The sequence below is a fragment of the Dermacentor albipictus genome, chromosome 5, assembly GCF_038994185.2.
Source record: "Dermacentor albipictus isolate Rhodes 1998 colony chromosome 5, USDA_Dalb.pri_finalv2, whole genome shotgun sequence".
Taxonomy (NCBI): Eukaryota; Metazoa; Arthropoda; class Arachnida; order Ixodida; family Ixodidae; genus Dermacentor; species Dermacentor albipictus.
The window spans coordinates 127,930,216-127,957,566 of record NC_091825.1 but is presented as its reverse complement, the minus strand read 5'-3'; the positions used below and the strand labels follow the sequence as shown (position 1 = coordinate 127,957,566).

Genomic DNA, 27,351 nt, shown 5'->3' with positions numbered 1-27,351 from the left:
GATGACCGAGTCGCGTTGACGTCAGCGCAGCGACGAAAGAGCGCCGAGGGAAAAAGAGGGCTTCCCGACTGCGGTTGTGCGGCTTCTCTCGCTCGGCTATACGCGACCGAGCCCCGTCGCAGCCGCGGCAACAGCGCCGCCACACACACGCGCATAGCCTCGAAGCACTTCAGCGTCGCAACAGCCGAGCGGGAGGGGAGGCCCGAGATTTCCCTACGGGATCCGTGTACGCACAATCGAAGAGAGACGCGAGAACACGCCCACAATACGCGGGGGCAATTTCCCGTCTTCTCCGAATGAGGGACTGCGAAGAAAGAGCCCAACAGGGGAACCAGGGAGAACGGAAGGAAAGAAATGAAAAAGAAAGCCCGATATAGGGACCTCTTTTCTGTTTCTTTCTTTTTTGCATGAAGTTGCAAAACCGAATTAATTGTGCGGTGCGCTTGCAATAGTTTGGGGGATTTTAAGCGTACCGTACGGACGCGTTTACACGAATACGACAGCAGCGCGTCGCTTTGGTATACTTAACGAAACGGAGATGACGGAATAGGAAGATGTGCCACCTTAATGCGCTATGAGGACGCGCATTGAGTGGGCCGTTAGCGAAATCATGTACAGCCAACTCTCGTTATTTCGACGTCGGTTAATGCGACCTGTCGCTTAATTCGAACACACTAGACAGTTTCTGCAAGAAACGTCCATACATTACTATGGAATAAAAGCGAGTTTTGCTCCAACACGAAATCATGCTGCTTCGGTTCATTCGGCCCGCGCCGGCGTCTCCTGATGCGCGCAGCGACTACTGAAGCTTGAAAACCAGAAATTCGGCAGACGGTTCTACTGATACCCTAGGCGTAGAGCTATTCTATTTTACTTTTTCATTACTTTTATTTTCTGAACTTTCAGAGCTTTGTTTTTTGATTGAGTTCAATGCTGCGGCAGCGTTTAAGCGTGTCGGCACACGTTTCCGTACGCCGGTTGAGCAACGCTTAAAAAGCAAGAAGCAGAAAGACATTACAGACTGCTTCGAGCAATAAAATATGTACGAATTCGTTAATTTTTCTCAAGTTTGTTCACTCGACATTTGGGATAATTCAATGAAAGCTTGCGGTTCCGCAAGGATGCAATGAACGGGAGTCGGCTACAATAAACTGTCAGTGCATCCTGAACGTTGGCGCACTTAATCATGACGTTCACGCATATGCGAGAAAAAAAAAAGGGAACAAGAGAGAGAGATGTTTGTTCAATCCCCGAGTTCTTATACATGTCGTGTTGCTCTTAGGTGCCTGACACAAGTTCCCCTTTACAGTGACATCGTGCGGTGTGGCCATGCGGTGTGGCCATCCCACTACAGTTATTTCACTTTGGGAACCTCGTCTGTATATTTGTGATGCTGTAACCACGTTTTTTTCGGAACCAATAAATTTGGATCTGAATTATAACTAACTACAGATACTGGAACACAATAAAATTGACTGACGATTACGATACTCCTTAATGCAAAATTTGAGCCAAACTCTATACGTGTTTTCGTTTCGTAATATATTGAGGTATTGCACCGATCACCGCATCGACTGGCGGAGCCGCGACGCGTAGAGCTATATATAGACCGGTCACACAGTTGCCGCTTCCCCGCAACTCCAGCTTATGCAACCGTAATCTTTACCGGGAAACGCTTGCGGCGAACGCTATGCGCTAAGGCGAGCTTTCTGGTTCTTTCTTTTTCTTTCCCCCGCACGGCCGCTGCCGCGGATGCGCGGACGTGAGCGCCGTCTGGTGGTGCTTCAAGCTGTGTTCCTCCGCTTTCCCCCTCGTGCGTTCTTCGCGCTCGTCGCCTTTCATCCGCCGCTACGCTCTTTCGTCTTTCACTGTGCCCGTTCGCTCTCTTATACACCGAGGCACGCCGACGCTCAACGCAGGAACGAGCGCCTAACAGCTACACTCTAAAACAAACACAAATGCAAGCGGAGTATATGGACGGAACAAACGGGAGGGCATGCCTCAATCATGCACCGAATACCAGACAAAAAAAGTTAGACTGAAGCTATATATTTCTGCACCCACCACATACTTCGGACGCCCAGTGACAGTTCTCGCCGCTATAGTTGTGTTTTGAATGTTGCCTGCTTTTCTGGGCACAAGTTTGTCCAATAAAAAGATTTTTGAGCACACAGTTATGGCACTGTCTGGTTGTTCACCGTCACTAAAACCTGACAATACTCTCGATCTATCGTACTATCTAGTCATCTTCCTCTATCGCGTTCTCCACGTCAGCATATTCCGAGGTACCTTCCTTTTCTCTCTTTTTTTTAGCACAAAACGAAGTGGCTTCCGACTTCCAGCGGTGGGCTTAGCGGCCATGAAGTACCACTGCTAAGCACGAGGTCGCGGGTTTGACTACCGGCGACCGCAGCCGCATTTGAACAGGGGCAAAATGCAAAACCGATCCCGTACTAAGGTTTACGTGTACTTTAAAGACTCAGAATGATCTAATTGAGTCCGGATAGCCCGCTACGGCTTGCCTCAAATTCATATCGTGGTTCTGGCGAAACACCAGACTTCATTATTATTATTATTATTATTATTATTATTATTATTATTATTATTATTATTATTATTTACTGCCTTCCAGCGCACACAATACTCGATATGAGCTCCCGAAACCGGCTTTGTCCGTGAGGTGGCCGTCTCGCAACAGAGCGGTGCGAGATCACCGGTGCCGGTAGACCGGAAGAGTGCATACATCAGAAAGGGGGGGGGGGGGAGGGGGGTGAAGGCGGGGCACTACGCTTCACCTCGGCGAAGCCTCGCTTTTGACTTTGAGAAATGGGCGACGTTGCGGAAGGCGCGGCGCGGCGAGCGAGACGCACTGCTGCCCGCTCAGACACTGCCCGTCACCGAGCCTCCGGATCCATTCATCGCGGCCACCAGGGCCGCAAGATTGCCTTCCCGCTGGTGGCAGTAGAGGAGGAGGCAGGGGGGGGGGGGGGGGGAGACAGCTGGCTGATCGAGTGATTCGCTTCGAGCACGGACCGATGAAATGTTTCCCGCGAGGCTTTAGCATATGAATGTAGTCGAAACTCTTCCGTTAGCGGAATCGCGCGAGCAAACTGTGGCGAGAGAATCGAGCTTTACGGAACATTAATAAAAAAATCTCAGCCCATATTAAGCCTAATTTAGAATATGGTCAAAACCTGTCATTTTCAACCTCTTGAATGAAGTTTAGTTGTGGGTACAAACCGGATTAAGTCCTTCATTTTATTTTTTTGTACAAATTATCAAAGGTTGAAACATGTCATACTTTTTTAACTGCGTTGAATGCCTCTGAACGAATGTTCACAGTACTAATTTGTAACTCCAGTTGCGATATTCATGTGCTGATATACGACCTTTAACATTTCTTTTCAGTTTCTTTTCTCAGATTTTATTTGCTGTCTTGTCACTCATTTTTGTACTTCAGTCAATATGTCTGCGCTACTATACAGGCCTGCAATATGTTGTGTATACGTCCATCTGCTTATTGTTGTTGTCGTTGTTATTGTTGAGCCAGTACTCTGAGGAACAAAGATTATAGCGCCCTTTCTTCATAGGCGACGTTATTTCACCACACAATTAAGTACTTGAACAAAGGCGAGTCCATGTTATCGATGGAACAAAAAGTAAGCAACGAATAGGATGGAGGGGTGGGGGAGAATTCTTAAAAATGCCGCATGAAACAGGCTCTTTAGGCTTGATAAGACTAGAGAGAGAAAGAGAGGAAAGCAAAGGAAAAACAGCGAGGCTAATCAGAGATTATCTCCGGTTGGCTACCCTGTACCGGGGGAGAGGCAAAGGGATACATTAGGTGAGCGAGAGAAAACGAATGAAAAAAATTGGAAAAATAAACGCACGCACACAATACATAACTGTTTCTGTGGGCACTGTCACGATATCCGCAAAGGAGTGCCTAGCGTTACACAGTGTACAATCACAATTTGTCACAAAGTCCGCTGTCTTTTAAATAAAGCAGCAGTGCCTCGTAGCGGCTCATGCTGATGTTCACGTAGGGCCAGTTTCCAAAGATGTTGATAAGACAAAATATACAAGGCGTCAGTGCGAATGTGACGCGCGTTGAAGAGCTTCGGCGAAGCTGGCTTCTCCGCAATAAGACGCATCATGCGGAGAAGCCCGTTTTTGTCGCGTCCGTTTTTCAGGTGATCACCTGATAAGGAGGTGACGTATATGTGTGCTTACTTAACCGCGAACGCCGCCATTGTTAGTGCAAACATCATCCGAGATAAACAATGGCACGGACGGACACAGATAGAGAAATAAGGAATCGCAGGACGAGCATCATTACCACAGTTTGGTTATGGCGTTAGTCGTGCGTGGTTCCTAACTTCTTATAATGCGCCCGTTCGCGTCTGTCCTCATTTTGGCACCGCATACATGCATAATCACCATGAACGTACATGACTATCAGTTTCATCCAGAAACCACCACGCGCGGTTCAATACCAGCTGTCTTTACTGTATATATATATATATATATATATATATATATATATATATATATATATATATATATATATATATATATATATATATATATATATATATATATATATATATATATGTGTGTGTGTGTGTGTGTGTGTGTGTGTGTGTGTGTGTGTGTGCGTGTGTGCGTGTGTGTGCGCGTGTGTGTGTGCGTGTGTGTGTGTGTGTGTGTGTGTGTGTGTGTGCGTGCGTGTGTGTGTGCGTGTGTGTTTGTGCGCGCGTTTACACACAGAGCAAGAGAGATAATTTATTGCATGCTGGAGATGTCGATCTGGCCATGCGCCCAGCATGCCCTACTGCAGATCACAAGCGTGATACATGAATATGTATACCTGTGTCACTTATAACCGCGTTCCTTTGTTCAGTACCAAATTACCTCTCTGTCCGCTCCTCGTCATAGAGCCGCCAGACACCAGTGGAGCAATAAAATATAACTACACGAACACTCGGGGTACACCGGGAAGTACTGCGCCGCAACCATACCTGTCGGCAACACCGCCGGCTGGCCGCCGTAATCGCTCGTTATATTCATGCGCCTCCGGAGGGTCCCGAAAGCCACACGGCCCGCGGCGCCTGCGCAAATCACCGAATCACGATCCGTGAGCGCAGCATTATGCGACCGCTGGCCGACGGTGCACCTGCCATCACGTGACACTCTCTCCCGCTTCGTTCGGCCACGCCTCGGCATCAGACACGTTCCCGCTGCCACGTTTAATTGCGGGGGTCGGCACCAGGTGGTGTTAATGCTTACACAGCTGGCTTTTCTTCTTCGACGTCTTGAATTCACTCCCCCCCCTCAAAACAAATGCCTACGCGGCTACGAGATCAACGCGCCTCGCACGACGTCCCCTCGTGTGGCGACCGAGGTTAGCGTTCTGCGCTGTATGTGGTAAGGACGAACAGCCGGTGTCATTGAACTCGGCCTGAGTGGTCACTAAGGTATGGCTCCACAGATGCTGTCATGAGGTGGTGGTGGTGGTGGTGGTGGTGGTGGTGGTGGTGGTATGAAAGTCATAATTTGAGTCTCAAGGGAGACAGAGGGTTCACAAGAGGCTGGACTTGAAGTGGTAGGGAGCAACCGGAAAAGACAAGCCACATCTTGAAGCCAACAAGGGCCCTGAGAAAGGCAAGTCCTCTTGTGGAAACATTTGGCTCCAGGCTGAGGCTTCTTTTGTACGGCAATTGCTTGAGACTGAGGCATGGCCTCCACACTATAGAAAAAGAAATATACTCCATATCCAACAGCCCCATATGAACATGTGACAGCCCCATATAAAAACTCATACGTTCTTATATACCTTTTCCTTTCTCTTTTTCTCAGCTGCACAAAGTTTTTAGAATTGCCTGTGGGAAACAGCACAATTCTAAGCCTTGATCTAAATTACAACATGAGGCGGCCACTACTGCTACGAGAAATCAAAATGCTTAATTGAATAATAATAACATGTACCACAGTTACACTAATTATGTTTTAATTACTTATTTTACGACGTCACATTTTTCAATTTACGAATTGTAGCCGCTGAGTTCGCAATGCATATCCACTTGGAACGGATTCTTCGGGCTACGCCAGTTTCATGATATTAATTTTCGAAGTGTCCAACAAAATGCATTGGCGTTCTAGTTACTTTTGTGTTTCAATGCATAAAATAGCGTTTGCTTAGAAAAGTAAGTGGAACAGAGAATTTACCTCGCAAGCTTGGCGGCGTATATCTCGAAACCGGTTCCATCCTCAGAACTCGAACTATGACTGGCGTGCTCACTAGATACAATTCGTAGATTGAAATATATGTTCCGTAAAGTAATTAATTAGAAGGTTAACTAGCGTAATTATGGTAATTATTCAATTGGGCATCTTGATTTCTTATAGAATTAATGGCCGCGTTATCGAGCAATTTATATCAAGGAAGGAAGGAAGGAAAAAGTGGAGAAGGAAGGCAGGGAGGTCAACCAGTTTCGCTTAACCGGTTGGCTACCCTACACATGGGAGCGGGATGGGGGAGATGAAAGATGGGAGGAGAGAGAGAGAGAGAGAGCACATAACACAGCGAACACATCGTCAGTTACAGTCCGTCACTCTTGCGCAGTACGCGATATCACTGTCACAGCCGCTTGTCCAAGCCCGTATCCTTCATAAACCGAAGTAGTGCCTTCGTCGCCTTCAGCTGCGATGTCTTCTGTCGGCGATGTGTGAAAATGGTTGCAACTGACAATGGTCTATTGTCCAGGTGCGCTAGAACAGATGCCATGGACTGTCTCTGAACATTATATTCAGGACAGTCGCACAGAATGTGTTCCAGCGTCTCCTCGCAAAGACAGGCATTGCAGAGAGCGTTATCGGCCATTCCAATGCGAAACGAGTAGGATTTCGTGAAGGCCACCCCTAGCCATAAGCGATAAAGCAGGGTGGCCTCACTTCGGCAGAGTCCAGTTGGCATACAGAGACGCATCAATGAGGGCAGGTCGTGTTGATGATTGCTGCGGTTGGTCTGGCTGCTTGGTGTGCACCATAGAGAGAGCGTGATCTCCCGTGCAAGCACTTGAAGTCTGCTGGCTGCGTCGGACCGCGAATGTGGTATGGCCTCTTCCTGTGTGTCTTCAAGAGCTGTCCGAGCGGCTTTATCAGCGTCTTCATTTCCTATGACGCCGCAGTGACTTGGCAGCCACTGAAACGTCACGTGATGTCCTTTCTCATGTGATGTATGAAGCAGGCATCTAATATCGAGCACGAGCTGTTCGAATGGCCCGCGACGCAGAGCTGATAGCACAGATTGGAGGGCTGCCTTTGAGTCACTGAAAATTGACCATTGTCGAGGTGGTTCCCGATTGACGAAACTAAGAGCAGCGCGAAGAGCAGCTAGTTCCGCAGATGTAGATGTCGTTGGGTGGTCAGTCCTAAAGCTGATGGTAATACCTCTTGCTGGGACGACCACAGCACCGGACGAACGCTGGATGTTTGTGGAACCATCTGTATAAATATGTGCACTCTCCGCGTACCTCTCGTGCAGAAGAAGCAGAGACAGTTGTTTGAGCACAGGCGACGACAGCTCAGACTTTTTCCCGATTCCTGGTACGCTGAGACGGACTGTGGGGCTGACAAGGCACCAAGGGGGTATCGGTGGCTTAGATGGAGCGGTGAAGCCCGAGGGAAGTTTGTCGTTGTACTTGACGATAGTTTTCGAGAATGATGCTTGGTGCCTGTCTGAAGGTAGTGTTGCAAGGTGGTGATAGGGGGCACGTGCAAAATGTCTGATATGCGTTCTCAGGGCTTCCACCGTGATGTGAGTTTGCATTGGATGGTCCGGAGCAATCGCAATAGTTGCCTCAGTTGACGTGCATCTGGGCAAACCAAGACAAACTCTGAGTGCTTGAGCTTGTGCTGCCTGCAGAACACGAATATTTGTCTTGCAGGTGTTGGTCAGTACAGGTAGACTGTATCTTAAGAAACCGAGAAAGAGAGCTCTGTAGAGTCTCAGCATTGAGTCTACTGACATCCCCCACGTCTTTCCTGTCAAGTATTTAAACAACTGGGAGGTTGCTGTCAGGCGCCGTTTCATGTAGGCCACATGTGGGCTCCAACTGAGGTCTCGGTCGATAATTACGCCAAGAAATCTGTGGGTTCTGACATAGGAAATGGTCCGCCCATTGATTGAGATGACATAAGGCGGCATTGGTTTGCGAGTAAATGCTACTAGGGCGCATTTTTCTGGCGATATGCTCAGACCTTGTTCACACAAGTAGCTCCCTGTCAAAGTAGCCGCTCTTTGAAGCCGTGCACGTACCTGAGGACGTGTGACTGCCGAAGTCCAGACACAGATGTCATCTGCGTATATTGAAATTTTGGTGGTAGTTGGCAAGTGTTCAGCAAGCCCAATAAGAGCGAGGTTGAATAGCGTCGGGCTAAGAGCACCGCCTTGAGGAACGCCCCTGCTGGTATAGCGTCGCGTAGTTGGGCCATCGTCGGTTAACACATAGAATGATCTTGCAGAAAGGTAACTTGCGATCCACAAAAATACTCGACCACCTAGGCCAACCGTCACAAGAGCGTCGAGAATTGCCTTATGTAATACGTTATCGTATGCCCCTTTCACATCTAAGAATAAAGCTGCAGATAAACGTTTACGGGACCTTTCGTGTTGGACATATGAAACGAGATCAACTACATTGTCGATGGAAGAACGGTCACGTCGGAAACCAGCCATGGAATTCGGATAAATCTTGTAGTATTCAAGGTACCATTCCAGGCGGCCAAGGATCATCCGTTCCATTATCTTTCCTACACAGCTGGCCAACGCTATTGGGCGGTAAGAGGCGAGCTCTAGCGGGGATTTGCCCTGCTTCAAGATTGGCACCAGGCGGCTCACTTTCCATTCGTCAGGAACATTTCCCTCCTGCCATGAGGTGTTGTAGAGACTCAATAGTGCTATCCGTGCGGATTCGCCGAGATAGCACAAGGCTCGGTATGATATACCATCTGGGCCCGGAGATGATGAGCGCCTGCAGAGAGCTAGTGCTGCCTCGAGCTCCTCCATAGAGAAAGGAAGGTCCATGCGGCAATCACGGGAACGGGGGACGTCATCTCGGGCTGGAGGGTCTGGACGTGTCGCTTGGTCTCCCATCCGCGCACAAAAGTCTTCTGCGACATCGATGTCTTGCCGCCCTTATCAATTTATATCAAAGTTTATAATTGTGCTATCCGTAGCAGACAATTTTCAAAAATTAGGTGCAGCTAAAAACAAGAACATCCCGTGTAACATGGGCAATTCCCATATGGTTCCCATAGGAGCATACTGAGGTCTCATATGAATAATGGCACGTTCCAATATATCGTATATCATGTCTCACGTTCCCATATGGCGATCCCATATGAAAAACCCATGTTCCCCTACAAGGTGTATGAGAACACGCATATTTTTACACGGGAAACAAAGATGTTCATACGGGATTATTGGGTATGGGGCTTATGGGGTTTTCCAATAGGGCAGCCGGGTCTGAATTAATCTGCATCTGCTGCATCAGCGAATTTAGGCAATAAACTTCGATATAAGAGAAGAGCGAATTAAAATGACGACCACGAATCCATGTCCGGAGGCCGATTGCTTCCAGGGCGCTCTTGTAGACTGGCCAGGAGAGCATTTCATCCAGTTCGCCATTGTCGAAAGCGCTATTATTCCACATGTTCCGTGCAAGTGTGACCCAAAATCAAATGCGACGCAAAAATTACAAATGAAAAGCGTTCAGAACAGTGAGGTCCACTGCCATTTGTTTATGCTTAAAATATTCGTACACTGACACAGTAGCAGTGCGAAGGAAACGGTCGGAGTTCTGGTCTTTCTTTGACTGCTAGCAAAACATCAGTGCTTTGCCAGAGGCCAGGGACGGAAGAAACGTAATGATCATTCTTTAATGATTCCTTTACTGCGATTAGCATTCCTTGGGAACATTACCCAGTTTGCCTGTTTGTCTATCTGTATTCGCCAAACCTCTTTCACGCCAGCTTGGAACATTAGAGTAGTCCACAGTCTAATCGTTAAAGCATCGGGCTCCTGTTGCCGAAGAAACCAAATTCGAAGCCAACAGTCGGACAAACATGGGTCACTGAATATGTGCGGCTCTTCAAGGACAAAGAAATCGTTTAAAATGTGTTCAGTGCTAGGCGGAATCCAACCCACGCCACATGCATTCACAGAATCTTGTTTGAATGAATATTCATACAAGCGTCACGCGCGGACTTCGCGGCGGTGCCGCTAGATGGCACAGTGTGTCCTGAGGGAAGCACGAGAGAGGAGCCCGGCTGCATGCACGCGTCATACATGACTCCTTTCGGCGGTGGGAACACGTTGCATCCATACATTGTTTCAACGCTAATCGCATTAAAGTCGACGCTCGTCGCGAGATTTCTTCTGCCGGAACTTGTAAGGCGAAAGCCTTGGATGGCTCATGGGTCGAAAAAATCCGTAGTCCCGGCCGCGTTATGGGAGCAAAATTCAACTGAACCAACTTGGCGATTAGGGCGAAGCGGCCATGTCTTTGAGTTTTGGATTCTAACTGACGTCGTGAAGGTCGCGTGCTCAACCCACTATCTTTGGCGTTAACTAAGGCGAAGTTAATTAAGGCATAGGTAATTAATATATAGGTAATTAAGGCACTCGAACCTACAAACTTTAGTGGGAGTCGAGTCCACGACTATTGATGTTAATTAAGGTTACGTTAATTAAGGCAGAGCTAATTATGTCCATTGAACCCACGACCTTTGGTGGGAGAAAACAAGTAATAGGAAGTAACAACATCATTCGAATTAAAATGTCAAGTAATGTAATGACTGTCTCCTGAGTGCGCAGGCTTTCGCCTTCATCCTCTTTAAAGTACGCTGAAGCGTTTTGTCGTGCGCCTTCGGTGATCCGAATGGCGCTTCGCCATCGTTATCGCCGAGAGAGGGTCCACGACAAACAGTGGATGATAAGGGACGAATGGAACCGAACAAAATGAATTCATCTATTATAATGTCCCAGTATGACACGATCAACGCCAAAAATATTTATTTATTACTTATTTGTTTGTTCGTTTATTCCAAATACCCTCAAACGCAGATGCATTGTAGGGGGGAGTGGTTACAAAGGAACGGTAAGTGAACAACTGAACAAGTCCAGCAAGTTGTACTCAAAAGAAGCTGTACTCAAAATACAGAACAGTCTTGCTGAATCACGATCACGAAAAGGAGACTCTAGCCAATCGCGGTGGCGGTTATATTACCTAAAGGAGTTTGCTAGTCTTAAACAGGTCTTGCAAAACAAAAATATTTTCGGCGACGACGCCAGATTTAAACGACGCGAACGCTCCCGCACACGTATGCCCTGCCAGTGGTATCTAAAATTAACCCTTCCGATTCACACCTAGCTCACAGGCGAGAACATCAGCAACGAGTCAAGCGTGTACCTGCATCAAGGATGTCACGAAATCGCGGCGACGATGTAATTTGAGCTCGGTGCGTGCGTCAACTGCCTCACCAATTTCTCTCTCTCTCTCTTTTTTTTTTCAGGCCCACACATGCACGCGAGAGAAGCACGCTGTCTAGGCCGACAGCGTGATTATTTAATTGGACGACAGCGTGCGAAATTCCAAGTAGCAGCCCTTCCGCCCCCTCAGCCGCAAACACAAATAAAATGTTCTGCCCTCGCGTGTTTATATAGAAACCTCCCCGTGCACCTTGCCTAAATGTGGCGCTGAAGACAGTTCCTAACAAGCCCGTAGTTCCTGCTGAGCATTCTGGCACATCCGTTTTTATTTATTAGTGGTAAAGAAAGCAGTGACAGAGGGGGGTGAAAACTTACTCATTGGACACACCGCCATATGGAGGACGTCACTTTTCTGTAAAAAAAGAAAAAAAAAACATTATTGCAGCTCCACAGCGTCCGCTCCCGTTGCGCTTGGCACGTGCACGTTGAAAAAATATGTATGAAAACGACAGCGTTCGCATTAAATAAATAAATAAATAAATAGAAACTGAACTTACAAAGATGCTTCTTCGTAAGAGTTGGTCCTGGCTGGCTGGTAGCCTTCGATAATAATATTTTCGCGATCAGAATTAACCTGCGTCTACCCTGAGAAGCCATCTTGCAGAGTGGAGAGACGTAGGAAAGGAGAAAGTTTGGATGTAAACCGGTACATAGAACCCGGTTTGCTACCCTGCACTATAGGGTCCTGGAAAAGGATAGGCAAGAAAGAAATACATACAGCAAATGCACACGATCGCAACCGTCGACGCAAGTTTGCGTCGTCGACAGAGTATGTTTCTCTTACATGGTGATCTGTGAAACGAAGAACTGAGGCTGAACAATGGGTTCGGGCTGCCGTGTGCCGATGCCCACGTTTATACGAAGGGGCTCATTTTTCTCAAGTCGTCAATGCTTTGATGAAGTTCTCCCTGGTTATAAACCCTAGTACCACAATAAGGTAGCCATTTCCGAGACAACAATTGTTCTTTTTTTTTTTTAATACCACAGGTCTTATATGTGCACTTCCCGTTTGGTTTTGTTACACGTTGTTATGTATTCTGTTACGTAGCTACCAATAGATACTTCAGCTGTCTTGTCTGCAAAACTCTAAACTTATTTGCATGTTTTCACGCTCTTTTGTGTAATTTTGGTTGTTTACGACACTGTCAGTTGCCATTTCTATTCCATTATGTGCCTTCCTTTACGGCGTGCGCAGAACATTGCAAATCTTTGTGACAGTTGACTACGACGGCAGAGTCAAACGGCGCTAAGGTTCCAGCAGACATCCGCCAAGCTGTGGCATCTAAAATTAACCTTTCCTATTCACACCTAGCGCATTCGCGACAAAATCAGGAAAGAGTCAAGTATGTCACGAAATCGCGGTGCCGATGTAATCAGTGTCTTTCATGCTTTCGGTTTTCCTTGCCCTGTAAATAGGAGTTGCTGGCGTTACTATAGGCGACATCCTTTCCTTCAACATCGTACCAATGATGAGCAATATCTCCACTGCCCACCTTTAGTTCCCTTTAATAAAATCGCCAGCTTCCGGACACCCTTTCGCTCACCTTGTATTTGCGAACCAGCCTCTATTTTTCAAGTAGGCAGGATCAGTCGCTGAGGCATATTTATAGCTATAGTCGCTTGCAAAGGACATCTTGTATAACCGGTAGCAGTGGACGAGGTATCCAAAATCTAAGGGATAATGCAAGGATGTAGGTTAAATGGTTGTTTCTTAATGCACTCCGCTACGAGACTCAAGGACGTGTTTACAGACAACCGGAACAAGGGCAGACGGTTCTGCTGAATGAGGGGAAGTGTTTTCTTAGCTGTCTAATGTTATCATAAATTCCGTTACATTATGCTATCAATTTGTAACTTTGTGTTTTTTTATGCTCCTGGCTGAGCAGTTGAGAGGCGGCTATAGCCGCAGTCAATAAGATGGCGAAAGCTTGAGCTCCTCCAGGATCGCGCACCGTGGCATGCGATGGCAGACCTCTTCGCCTACATCTTAACCAGTTTTACTACAATCGAGGCATTAATTCGCCTGTGTACTCAATTTATAGCGCTGCTGCTGCATTTTTGTGTGAGTCGTTACGCGCTTAGCAATGTGAAAGTGCCCAAGCGTATACGAGATGTATCCACGTATAGCCTGTACTGGACAAATCATACAGCGGCAAGATAAGAGGCGCAGTAAGCACAGTATATATTAAACATTTCAACATGTACCGACCAGTACGTGCTGCCTTTTTGGCAACCATGTCATATTGACTCGGACGTGCCAATGCTTCGGTTGCGATGGTGTCCCAAACCTCGCATCTTATATGTGTTGTCAGGGCGATAGCTTGCCCTTAGAAGAACTGCGACATGGGGGACGAAATATCAGAAAGATATGATTCAGTTGCCTCGTTCGCGACAATTCGTGACCGCAAAGCCCAACGCGCACGCGCCGCTGCCAGTGAAACTTACTTGCAAGGTTCTTTTTTTTTTTTTAAGCTCGTGCACGACGACAGCCCAGCACACAAATGTAAAGTATACAGTCGCTGCTCTCGATGTTGAAGATGAAATGTAAAAACGCAGGCCAACACTGCAAAGAAAGCAAAACAAAAAGAAAACAAAGAAGTCCCACAGTATTAATGGTGACAGCTCAGCGTGTTTCTAGACAAGCGAAAGAGCACTGAATGGAGAGCAAAAAAGGCCAGCAAATAAAAAAAAATCCGGCACTCTGTAGGAACGAAGTACGATGAAATGAAGCTTAAACGTCTCCTCCTATCGCATGCAGAACCCTACACGCTCTGAAGTTTGTGTAGCATGGGCGGATAGCCGCAAGCTATTGGAGCCTGAGTGCTGCTGGCCCGTCGAAGCCCTGGTGCGAAACACTGGTGAAAACGACGTTGGAGGAGCGTGCGGTCTGGTACGGACAGGTGGCGCCTCGGTTCTAGGGGGGTCGCTGGCCGATCGGGACAGCGGCAGAGGGCCGCAGCAGCGACCATCTAATTAGGCATAGCACGGGCGCCGGCTCGTCTGCGAGCAGCACGGTCCCAAAACATGCAGAGACGAGCGACGCGTGGTTAGGGCGCGTACGCTCCTGTCAGGAACAGACTCCGGTGGAAAGCCTTCGCTTGAACCACGCGGCACGGACGTGGCTTGGCTGCGGGCTCTTCGCTCGAACGCTCACGACTACGGGTTGGCCCGGACTGGGGAACACGGGCAGGCAATGGATTTTAGTTTCCCGCGTGTTTCTTTTTTCCCTCGAAGGGTTCCCAAACTCGTGAGAACGCAAAGAAACAAGATGGAAAAAGGAGCTCAGTGTTTCGTCCTAATAGCGTTCTTTTAGGCGTGTAGAGATCGGAGTTTTCATTGCTTCAGTGGCCAATCTTTGCGCGGTCCACCAATATCCACCTCCCTTCACCCACACCCCTTTCCTCTTATTTACACCGTGTCACACGCACTGGCCTTTTTTTTTTTTTTCGGGTTTAACCTGCCGCAAGCAGCCGCGCACGCAAAGTTCACAGCATGTTAGCTTATCGTTTCCTTCAAGAGCTGTAGCACTCGCATAAAGGTAAACTTTGTAGAAGAACAACAAAAAATTGCAAACAAAAACTTTTCTGCGGGTTGCGAAGTCTTAACGTTTGCAGGCACTTTCATATGAAGCATGCGAATGCAGCGATCGTTGTGACATTGCAATACCGGTGAGGTTACAGAATTATAGAAATTATTTCTTTCTTTTCCAGGCGTGCCGCATGCAGCCGGTTCGTTCCATGCCACTTCAACTGTGAAATTTCACTGGCAGCTTCGAATCGCTCCGAAATCGCTTCAAAGATCGACCAAAAAGAGAGAGAGGGCAAATGATAAATGAAAGGTAGGGAGGTTAACCAGGACGGAGCCCGGTTGGCTACTCTACACTGGGGAAAGGAAAAGGGGGACGGAAAGATTAAAAGAAGAAGAGGAAGTTCACTGGGGATATCATTCGGTCACTCAGTCCGGATCACAGACGCTGACTCAATCCAGTAGCTTTCAAATATCGCAGCAGCGCTTTTGTGGCCTTTTGTAGCTGTCACATGGTCCCAAGATCCAAGAAAACAGCATCGATATATGAGGAGATTTGAGGCAGCCTACTGTAGCAATAATGAAGCCTAAAAATCGCCATCACAGATCCTTCCTTCTTTTCCGTAAAGTTTGAATTCTGACGAGGAGGGCCTGCAGTAGCATTGCGAGCGAGAGAACCCGGCTATTGCTCCGTCCGAGCGCTCCCTTTGAGCAGAGTTTAAGAAACCTAAATTCTCCCGGCACTTCGCTCCGTGGCTCATCATCTAAAAGCTCAGCGTGAGGTCTGCAGCGTATGATCTTTCGAGCGTCACCATAACCAGCGCCAGTTATAAGTCTGCAAAGCAATTTAATTATCGTAAACATGTACTGCTTATCAATATTATCTGATGTGGTATTCTTCAGGGCGGTACATTGAACGGGTAATCATGCAGAGTAGAAGCGTGTCATGCGTGGCATTAAGATTGCAGAAAGCGAGCACAATCGAGAATGAAGTCCGCCATCTGAATTCGTTATCACGACATTCTATAAGAGCACTCTAATTGTGGAAACCTTCATAAGCTCCACGAGACCTTCAAGATGGGTTAGTCGCTTATCGTTATACGCTTGATGAACAGCGCAGCGCAGCTATAGATGACGGGACAACAGAGATAAGGAACGGAAGTCCGTGCCCATATTTGCTGCTTCAGTCTACACTCAAGCGCAAAAAAAAACTTTAGATAAACGTAGCCGTCGTGCTAACTTAAGGACATTTCGTTCATTTTGCTTCATACGAATTTTACAGGCATCCCCTGCACCGGTAACAGCGATGCCCGGCGCATATACATAACACGCGACACCCGACACCCTATAGCTCCTCACTTCACTCCGAATGATTCGCCATGACAACAAGCTACCAACTACACAAAACTAGCGAGACGCGTTTAACAGTGAAATCTGCACAGTTATTAAGGCTATACCGGGATAAAAGTGCAGCACATCCAGTGACCCGGTCCGCACGCGTGCGCGAGCTGCTGCATGCCGCCGCCGCCTTGTCCAACACTCATGTATGACAGCACTAGCATAACAAATATTTATACCTAGCCCCGTCTGCACTACCCCAGCAGGTGTGCCGGTTGCCAGATCTATTCCCTACGGAATTGCGCAATGAAACAACAAACGGTAAGTGAATATCCTCAGTATACAACAAGTACGCTCCTTCGAGAGCAACAATTTCTTTACGAAAGAGAGATTTTTGAGGCCTTCGTTTTTTTCTGCTCAGTCAGCTTCTGTCCATGTAAGGTGCGGCGGTCCTCGAGATAGTGCAACAGTAAACTTGGCTGATCCCGGAGATGGCGTGATTAGAGTGGGATGATGGCGGGGACAAGTGTAATCCGGCATCGCGTGAATCACGTGGGGTCGCGTCGCGGAGGTTTCCGTGCCTCGTTCTTATTTATGAGCAGGCACGCAACGATATGCTGCAAAACGTGGCACACAAGATCAACAGCTGTATGGCACTTAATTACACGTTTCACAACCGTGTCGTTTCACACAGGTCCCATAGTGCGCGTTGGATCGATTAAAAATTAAATTATGGGGTTTTACGTGCCAAAACCACTTTCTGATTATGAGGCACGCCGTAGTGGAGGACTCCGGAAATTTCGACCACCTGGGGTTCTTTAACGTGCACCTAAATCTAAGTACACGGGTGTTTTCGCATTTCGCCCCCATCGAAATGCGGCCGCCGTGGCCAGGATTCGATCCCGCAGCAGCCTAACACCATAGCCACTGAGCAAGCACGCCGGGTTATATATATATATATATATATATATATATATATATATATATATATATATATGTCGACGGATCATGTCCACGGATATAAACATCACAGTTACACCAGATCTTATAGTGACATGCGCCTTATATAGTTAGTTATGTGGTGTATCATGTAGTTACGTGTAGTTACGTTGGTTCTCTCACCTGCAAACTTGTGAATTAATCAGCTTGTTCCCCTCAGGAACTCTCGCTTATTCAAGAAAGTACATGTGTTTACGCACGCTTCTGCGTGCTTTCTACCATCTTCTGACCCTTCTTAGACTTGTGTGCAGAGCTTCGTGTTCTTCACTGTTTTATAGCGAGTTGGGTGCTTTCAATATTGTCACGCCTTGTGACAAGGAGTACAACCGGTGCTACCTGAAGGAGCCAACGCGTCTATTGCAATTTACTATATCGCGATAAAAGAAAGAAAGAGCCGAGCATCCGCTACCAGTGTACTTTCTCTTACAATAATTTCTTTTTTTTTAAATCTTTGCCTCCATCGTGAGGCTTATAGCGCGTTAAATAGACAAGGACGAAAGTGAGACGTGACACACACAGGAGCCATAGGCCTCACGATGTCTTACCAACAAGCCCAAATCACTGCTTTGCCTCCACGTCTCGCTGCTCGTGAAAATCTCGAGACTGCCTGCGAAAACGCGCCTGCATGTCTGACCGGCCATTGGAAGCATAGCGAACGGCCACAGAAAAGCACAAGGAGAGCTCCATCGAATCCATTTCCTCGACGCAGGCAGGGCAGAGGCGAAAGACAAAGCGAGACACAGGCAGCTGAGCGAAAGCGCGGAAAGCACCGGAACGCCCGTATACACAGGCGAGACGAGAAAACGAAACAGAGCCGCAATCGTTACGCTATATCTATACCGCTTCGCGCAAGTTGCGTACAGCGCGCAGTGACAGAGCAGCCAGTACTAACATTCGACAATGGCGACTTCGCGGTTGCGAGAACCAATTTCCACCAGCAAAGCACACAGCGCGATGCCAAGTTTTCTTTACGCCATTTCTAACGCCATCTTTTCGTGGGTTGTTGACATATTGAGATCACGTCGTGCAGGTAAATCTAAAAAAAAAAGGAAAGAAAGCTGACATTTCCTGAAGTCTTGTCTGTAAAAACCATTCGCTGCCTTCGGATGAAGGTCATACATTATATAGTGTTAGCTCCGTGCAGGATGATCCGTACACTTCAAAAAAGAGTTTGCACCTTACCGGGAGTACTCCTTACATGTCCCCGAACAATAATCGTCAACTGTATCGCTTGCGTTTTCTTTCTGGAAAACTCCGTGCTCGCTGCTTTTAATTTAAAGCATGCTATATAACACGCCGATGACGCACATGCCACTCTTGACCTGCGAGTACCGAACGCGCCGCGCTAAAGAAAAGAAAAGGACGCGAGAGAGATGACGATTAATGTTTGGGGACGAGGTAAGCTGCAGAGCGTGCAAACATTTTCTGAGAGTGCACCATCAAGTATTATTTATACCAATGTACTTCAGATTAGGGAGCATTAAGACGCCAAACCACTCATCTAGCTTCACTACTTCGCTTGTTTTGTTTCAGTTACATCCATTGTGCAGATTTAAGTGGCTCACAGTCTGCGTGTTAAGAGCGGGTCGAAGATCAAATTGTCTAGTTAATTTTTAACGTCCAGAAACTGCACACTTGGTTGCGACTGTCGCCGTAATGGGGGAAGGCTCCGAATTATTTGGACCCCATGGGTTTCTTTAACGTACACCTATCTATATATAGGCACACAACCGAACCCGCGAGCTCTTTCTCGGGAGCGAGCGTTATGCCTGTACTAAGCCACCGCGGCGGGTTGCATAAAGTTGGTCCTGTTATCAACGCTATATAGCGGTTTTGAGGAGGTGCTCGCGTGGGCTCGCAACAGACCAACGTTTGACTTGCTAGGCGTCTTTGAATGAAGAGTGAATTTAATGCGAGCGGACTCGACACCTCCGGTAGATTTTGGTGCAAAGGACTTCGACAGTTGCATCTGCTGGGAAGGAATTAGAAAAGGTGTGAGACTTAATTGGGTCAGAATTTTATGAAGAAGACTCGCTTCGTTTCTATATTATTGCCAGTTTGCAATACGGCACGACGCCTGGCACTGGCAAGATCATTTTTATTTATTACAATGACAATACGCCAGGCGAATGCCCTCTTAAATTCCAAGGTTTGTATGAGATCGCTGAAAGGTAAATTGCGTCTTTCAGATAAAAGCTAGTCCCCGTAAAGGCACCGAGAAAACGAGTTCTTTTCTTGCTTCTATTGCTGCATATATATATATATATATATATATATATATATATATATATATATATATATATATATATATATATATATATATATATATATATATATATATATATATATATATATATATATACCTTGACTTGATCTGGGCGCCCCCAAGAAAGACGCCGTCATCTTGCATTTCCCCAAAACATACATATGTCATAAGCCGTTGGAGTTAAGAGCGCAGAGAGGCCTCGCTTCCATTCGCATACTGCGCCGAATTGTTCAGAGCACGTGCATGTAAAAACGATCGGTTCGCGCACGGTCGGCAGACTCAGCGCGTCTTTGGCAGGCAGAAAACGAACAGAAGTGTCAGCAAGACAAAAGGAGCGGAGACAAGAAACGTAAAGCAGAAATAGCGACGCAATGCCGCCATGGGATTACAACCAATCACGCTTCTGGGACTGCAGACGGCAATCTTTTGCAGCTCCCGTGGCTTCTCGATGCCTCCGCCCGTTCGCTTTCCAGACGTGAAGGGGGGGCAGGGGGAGGGGGAAGGAAGAGGAGGGAGGGGGGAGTGCAGCAGTTCGCCAGACGACGCACTCTGCACATCGAAGAGTTGGAAGCCGCTATTCTTCGGACAGGGCTCGAGCTGCCGGTTCCTTTCTCGTAGTCTTCTCGCCGCTTGCATCGATCTACACAGACAGACGGGTACGAGAGAAAAGAAAGGGGAAAAAAGGGAATGAAAAGGAAAATAAGAAAAATGGTAATAGTCGCGAGCGAGCCCGGATGGAAAGGGAGACGACGGCATCCCGAAAAGGTCTTTGCGAGCACCCGAAGAGCAACTGTCGCGGAACGCTGCTGACCGAGTTTCGTTGTTTCCAAGGCATCAATCACTCCGCAAGGAGGATATATACTCGCCCTGGCTCCCGCTCTTCCTCCCTGCCTTTACCTTTTACCCAAATGTATTTGTCTGTCCAGCTTTTTCTTCTCCTTATTTTTCCTAGGTCTCCCGCGCTTTTCTAATTCTCTTCATGCGGTGTACCGTCTCTGTCTGGGCGCGTTTCAACAGCACCGAGACCTTCCAATTGGCGGGAATATGGTGTAATCTCGCGCGAGCGAAGTAATGAGGAAACGTCCGAAAAACATAAATCTCTCCCGGCACAGGTATTCCGAGAGAAATAGGCTTGTGCAACAAGGTCTTTTCGATTCAACCCGCATCGTATTGTTACGCTTTCGGGACACGTGGCTCTCTATACGCCGGGCGTTTTAGCTCAGAAGTGATTCTTAAGGATAGGTCAGAGGAGACACGAGTATTAATTTTCCGTCGACACACTGTTCACGTCGGCGCACATCAGAAATCTTGCGACAATCGACATCCATCGGCGATGAAGTCGGACAATGAAGACCGGCTTTTAATTTATATTGCCTCGCGCAATCTCGGGGCGAGTGCTTTTCGTGAGCTATGTATCTATACTGAGCACTAAGCTATAAAATTTTTTAAACAGGGTTGAAGTACCTCAGACAGGCTGGCCAACGTTTCGATAGGTGGACCTATCTTCGTCAAAGGCCTTTGACGAAGATAGGTCCACCTATCGAAACGTTGGCCAGCCTGTCTGAGGTATTTCAACCCTGTTTAAAAAATTTTATACCACAGTGTGCCATTCCATCTGCCAGCCCCTTTCTTGTTTTTGAGCACTAAGCTAGTAATTTAGTAGACAGTACACGTTTCGATCAATACCTTCGTAAACGTATAGCGTCAATCAGTGACTACCGACGCTGTTGCTTGGTGGCTGTGCCGTTCTTTTGCTAAAGCGCATATTCCTGGCCGTGGATGTTGCATTTCGAGGAGGGTGGAATTCGCGAAATCTGTCACGTATACTGAGATTTAGGTGCACCTTACAGGAACGCGCGAGCGCAAATCAATACGAAGCCCTCCATGGCTGCGTCTCATGTGACCCAAGTTGCTTTAAGGCGCACAACGCCCACCAATCAGCCATTCATTTAGTCACTGACAGTAACCGTTACGAACAGCCAATACTTTCGAACTGGAACCTTGTGGCTGACGTTTCCTTGTGCAACCAACGTCGTCGAGTGCAACGTGAGAACTTTCGCGAAAGACCACGCAAAAGCTGCGTTGACGAGATCAAACTCAAGTTCGGTTATTAACGAACCAGTAATTAAGCACATCTTTCTATCAGTCCTTTTTTCCCATCGTAAAAGAAAGCCGTCAACTGAGTTCCTGCGGCTACTAAGAGTGGAGGAAAGCACGGCTTATACGTAAAAGGAGAACACCGCCAACAATACTGGCGCGCCTCCCGAGCCAGATTTGACTGCCTATATGGCGCGTCACAGAATTCGAAGACAAATGGAGTCGCCTTTGAATGCACTGTATGTTCCACCAGTTGCAGCAGCGAAAAAAACAGAGAGAGAGAGAGAGAGAGAGAGAGAGAGAGATTGTCGATTATATGGCAGTCGTATATATACTCCAACACTGCCACGCGACGCACATATGGTTTCTCGGATCTCTCTCTCTCTCTCTCTCTCTCTCTTTTGGGCCACGCTGTTTAATGGCGAGTGTACCCCTGACCGACTGCGGCGCGTGGCAACTAACGAGCCGCCGGGATCCAAGCCAAGTCTTCTCCCCCCTCCCCCGCTTCGCCTCCTCCTAATAGCTCTCGACATCAGAAGCCGGCCGGCTTGCTCGCTCGTCCGGTCCGCGTGCGGCTCATTCGGTGCAGGCCTCCGTTATCTTCCGCACCGCCGCTCTTTTGCATTTGGCCGGAGATGTTTCCGCCGACGAGAATCCGTTACCAGTGCTCCGGGGACGAGTGGCAAGCTTCGAGGAGGGAGAAAGAACCGACAGACAAAAAAGAAAGAGCGAAGGGGAGCGATAACAATGAAAACGAGAAGATGCGGTGGACGGCGATCTGTGACAATCGATACGGACGACCTTGAGTTGAACCTGAAAGTGTGCCAAGGCAGTTACTGACGCTCTCTCTTACACTTTCGCCGCTTGAGGAACTTTTCCCTTTTTTTTTTCCCCCGACAGCCGCAATTTATCGTGAATCGGGTTTAGGTGTTTTCTGAACCTCGTTACCTCTGCTTGTCATCATCCGGAGCACGAAAGAAGCAGATAACCAGTCGGCTATGAAAATATTTTCTCGGCATCTCAGCGCCGATAAGACAATTTTAGGAGCGCGTTCGCAAGCGCATTTGTTCTGATGGAAACGCACTGCAAGTACCGTTATAACAATGCGGCACTGGATCGATCATTCTGGACCGAGCGGTAATGAAGAACATTACGGTAGAGTTGAAGAGGGCAATAGGTTACGAATACCTTCGGTAAACGTGTGGGCTTAAGAAAAACAAATACAACTCACGGGACAATATTTACCGACGGAAAGTTTATAATTACATACGCTGAAATTCTTAACGTTTTTCGCTTTCCCTAGACTTCGCGCTTCGGAAAGTGAACTGAGGATGAACGGAATCTAAACAGACCGTAGAGCTTGACAATGAAGTTCAAATTCATGCCTTCGTGTGCTGATATGGTTCGCGGCGTAATAAAGCTGGGCTGAAGTCGCTTACTTTGCCTCTCACTGGCTCATCGCGGTTTCGAACAGGGAAAATCAGGCACTTAAGAAAGCGGAAGTCGCTATGTTAAGCTGAGGTGTGCTTGCAAATTGAACGTTTCGATGAACGGAACTATAATTGAAAAAAGAGCGGTTGGCAAGATGCATTCGGAATGCTCTTTCCTTGTTCTCTTTGAGGTTAAAGGAAGGTTATTTTGGTTCGAGCGCCACAAACCGAGGAAGAGACGCAAAAATGCAGGAGACCATTCACCTAAGTCCTGCCATTCAAGTTAGCGAAATAAAGGTAATTGAAATTTAATGAAAATGTGATGAAAATGTGATCGCCCCAACACACAGGTTGGCAATACGCACTGTTCACGTATTCGGTTACATGGCTTTTTTATTTGCCAGACGGGGGAGCGAAAGCGACTTGCTTAATTAAGCCTTCTGTTGATCGGGCCCAGCCATGACACAACAGAACATTCGTCGACTGACACGGGCCTTTCAGAGACGCCATTGAACCGACTGAAGCGAGTGGAAGCCAATAACGCGCCCTTCTTCCCCTAAAGAGGCCCTCTGCCTCGCCTTTTAACAATAAATGGCTGCCAGTCAATCAATCAATCAATAAATAACAGTAAAGGAAAGGGAACACCAGACTTCAGCGACTGTACGGATCTGAACTTTACTGCTGCAGCAGCAGAGGCTCTCATAGTACACACCGTCATCTTCTCAAGAATACAGTTTTTTGCATAGTACGCAACGTCACCTTCGCCCATTACACTAGTGCTTACCGTGGCCTCCTAAATGCATGCCCAGGCGCCGACAGTCTGAGAGGCTACGTGGCGAACAAAACCCCGAACATATTGCCGAGCGCTAATGTCGACCGGATAGCTCAAAGTTTCGCGTACCCGAAACCCAACTGCGAATTAACTGCAGGGACCGCATCTCTATTCCCACGGGCTGATAACCTTGCATCAGTTTTCATGCATCAGCTGAGTGCGAGGGGGTGGTCTGACGACGACAGCGGTCGGCGTGATTCGGAAAACTCGGACGGACACAGCACACCAAGTTTGGAGCTTCTAACTGCTGGCGCAGTATAACATGCAAGGCAACTCGCGGCTCTTCAGGAAGGACACCTGAATTCCTTTTACAAAAATTCGCACTAGCGAACCTGTAGCGGAGTTCAGTGTCGCCTGGTTGGAGGTCGCCTGAAGTGCGGCGCGATTATTCGAGATGCCTCTCACATGACGCACGCAAAAAGCGATCCCTCATCTTGTGTATGCATGCCCAGTGCTCCTCACGCACCACAGAAGCACGCCTCCTCCGTCTTCTTCCACAGTCTGCTCTTCTTCTAAGCACGCCACTTTGCGGCTCATTACAGTTGACCCCGCACTACTCGACGTCGCTTCTATACATACACCGGCCAGGGCGCACTTTCATCGCTTGCCCCTCCGAAACGTAACACCCTGCCTCCGAACGCACAAGCTCACGTAAGCCGGATGAAGCGATGCAAGGATATGCGGGTGCCGTAATATACACGCATTACACGAACGACGCTGGGCTGGCCCCGTATCGGCGCCGCGACCTCCGGTGAACTTTGCCTTTCACAACCTCGCCGCAACAACAGGCGAGGCTGGGCCGCGATTCAGCGAGATCGCACTTCTTCGCTTTTCCACGAAGCGTCAGTGCGTGCAGGCGTGTGCAACGCCCAGGGAGAGTTCACGGGCAAGGTCAGATCAGCCTGGCGCATCGCTTTTTTTTTTCTCTCGCGAAATCCGGCGAACAATGGAACGACGCGTCAGCGCCGCCCAGTTTATCGCACGATGCGAAACAGAATACCTACCCCTCCTCAACCCTGGCTCCACTGCCGTATCCCTGCTTCTTCTCGTCCTGACGCAAGACGTGCGGTGATTATAATTCATTTAAAGCGGGGATACAGTGTGTTACGACCCCACGCGAAACACCAGACCCTTGTACGATCCCCGCCCCTCGGCAGCATGCATAGCGAGAGGGGCCTTTCTCGTGTTTCTCGCGCTTTCTCGATCCTTTCGAGCGGGGGATCACTGACCATCGCCAAGCTAGCTATATAGGGCGAGCGAGCCAGAGCATGGTAGTGCGGGAGAGGCGGCGATGCGGGGGCTTTCGAAGGAGCCCTGCCCGGGCAGCAGCAGCAGCAGCAGGCGGCCGCGGAATTTGCCGCTTTTAATTAGCACGTAAGCGTCGGCCGCAGCAGCGCCACGATGCTCCTCTTTTGTAACGAGGAGGAGGAGACGACGCGCGACGCCTGCTCGGTTCGGGAACGCTACGGCGGATGTGGGCGTTGCGGGAACCGCGCTTCCAATTACGGCCGATTCGGGGAAACGAAGGCAAGCCGCGAATGCAGCATGTTTCCCTAGGGGCGGCACTATGTTGTTGTTTTTGTTTTCCTTTCTAACCTCTCTTTTCCACCCAAAATGAATTCGCTTGTTCTTTTCTTCCTTTGTTTTCTCGCGCTGGTCGAGTTCTTATAGGCACGTTTAGCGAGGGCGTTACCGTAAAGTCGGGCATACAATACGAGCATTTTTGTTGCAACTTTTGGCGCGCAGGAGGTTAGCTTGCCACGTTAGTGTCAGATTCAGGCTGCTCACTTATTTTGCTCGGAGGCTAGCAGAAGGGGGCGTGTATTTTTGACAGAGCGTAAGAATTTTCCACCAATATCCCCCTCTCCTATCCCATCCTGTTCGTGAGCTAAACAGAAATTTAAGCGTTTATTTGGTACTACGAGTACCAAACACCAACTGAGTTCGTTCTATGAGAGGCAGTTATGTGTTCGCCGAAATAAAGAAAAGAAAAAAAAAAGAAACAAGAATCCCGACACAATACGACAGAGAAAGTCGCAGTAGGATATGTCTACGGATAATTTTCTTCCTATTTTACCTGTATTTCGCCGTCACCAAAACTGCTCCTTGCGTTTATATCCTCGTTCGTATTATACGTTAAATATTACGGTATTATGCGCACACTGTGAGCGCGCCCTCTATGAAGCCAGCGCCTCTTTGTTACTGACGCCCCTGTACACGCACGCAGGCGAGACTTCCCTGCTCGAAGGGCGCACCGGGTCGCGCGTATAAAAATGAACGTCCCCCCGTAATTCATTGTGTTAATAACCGGGCCGAGCGCAAGACAGAGCGCTATAAACTGCGCGCGTCGTGGTTCATTATCGAGAATTTATGCCGCGCCGTATATCAGCGGAATTGATGCAGCGATAACGACCCTCCCCTCCCCCACGCCCCCTCCTCGCACACGCACACCGTCGTAGGTGGGCGCTCCGGCGCGACAATGTCCCAGTGCGAATAGCTCTACGGCAGTTGCCTCGCTGTTATATACCCTTTTCCTCGAATTCACGAAGCTTCCGGAGCACGTCCACTTAATTTGCCTAAAGAATCTCTGCTCAAATTGGCGCGTTTACCTCAAACGCGCCTTCGAAATTCTCCCACTTGAGCCATTGGACGTGTTTGTACCACGTTCTTAAAATACCGCCTCACGATGTATAAACACGTGCAGTCTTCTCTAATGTTTCGTCATTAATTATTCAACGGCGTCGCAAAGATTATGGCACAAATGTTTATACGTGAAGGTTCGCGCGATTTATAATAGTCTGTCTTAATGTTATTTGAAGTACCTCATATTTTTTTCATATTCCTATTTTCATTTACTACTCAAGCATTTAACGACAGCCTTCCTTTCTCGGCCACACTTGGACCATCGGTTTCTTGGGCGTTCTCCCCAAGTGGATGAGAGAAATTACTTGAGGAACAAGAAGGCGAAGAAACAAGATGACGGCCTGCACTGTGAAAGACTGCTGCTGTCGAGGTAAAGGAATACAGAAGCCGAAGGAATCGTTGAAAGTCGGGCGTTTTTAAAGCGCAGCTTTCTTTGCCTCTTCATTACGTTCAGCAAGAACAGCTTGTTCGGTGCATCGCTTCCTGTTGTTACACGACTGGGAAACCGAGTGAAATGGCGCTACTTCAACTCGCATCGACAATTACGAACGCTCACATTTCTGACGATGCGTATAACGAGACGGAAGTGCCTTGCGAGCGTCTATAATAAGCTTTATGTGCATTTGTGTCGCCAACGAAGCGGATGCCGTAACTACGTCAAAACATT

General features: G+C 48.0%; 1 long non-coding RNA gene across 3 annotated transcripts in view; it reads right to left on the bottom strand.

Moving 5' to 3' along the window:
• The window catches only part of LOC139060085 (uncharacterized), a 427,207-nt gene that overhangs the window by 27,716 nt on the left and 372,140 nt on the right, over positions 1 to 27,351 (bottom strand). Inside the window, exons 4-7 of one of the 3 annotated variants that reach the window (XR_011514601.1) lie at positions 14,000 to 14,117; positions 13,099 to 13,225; positions 12,052 to 12,239; positions 11,870 to 11,906 (exon numbers count right to left, since the gene is read on the bottom strand). This is a non-coding gene — a long non-coding RNA (uncharacterized lncRNA). The remainder of the gene's footprint in view (positions 1 to 11,869; positions 11,907 to 12,051; positions 12,240 to 13,098; positions 13,226 to 13,999; positions 14,118 to 27,351) is intronic. The other 2 variants (XR_011514603.1, XR_011514602.1) reach the window with 2 other exon arrangements.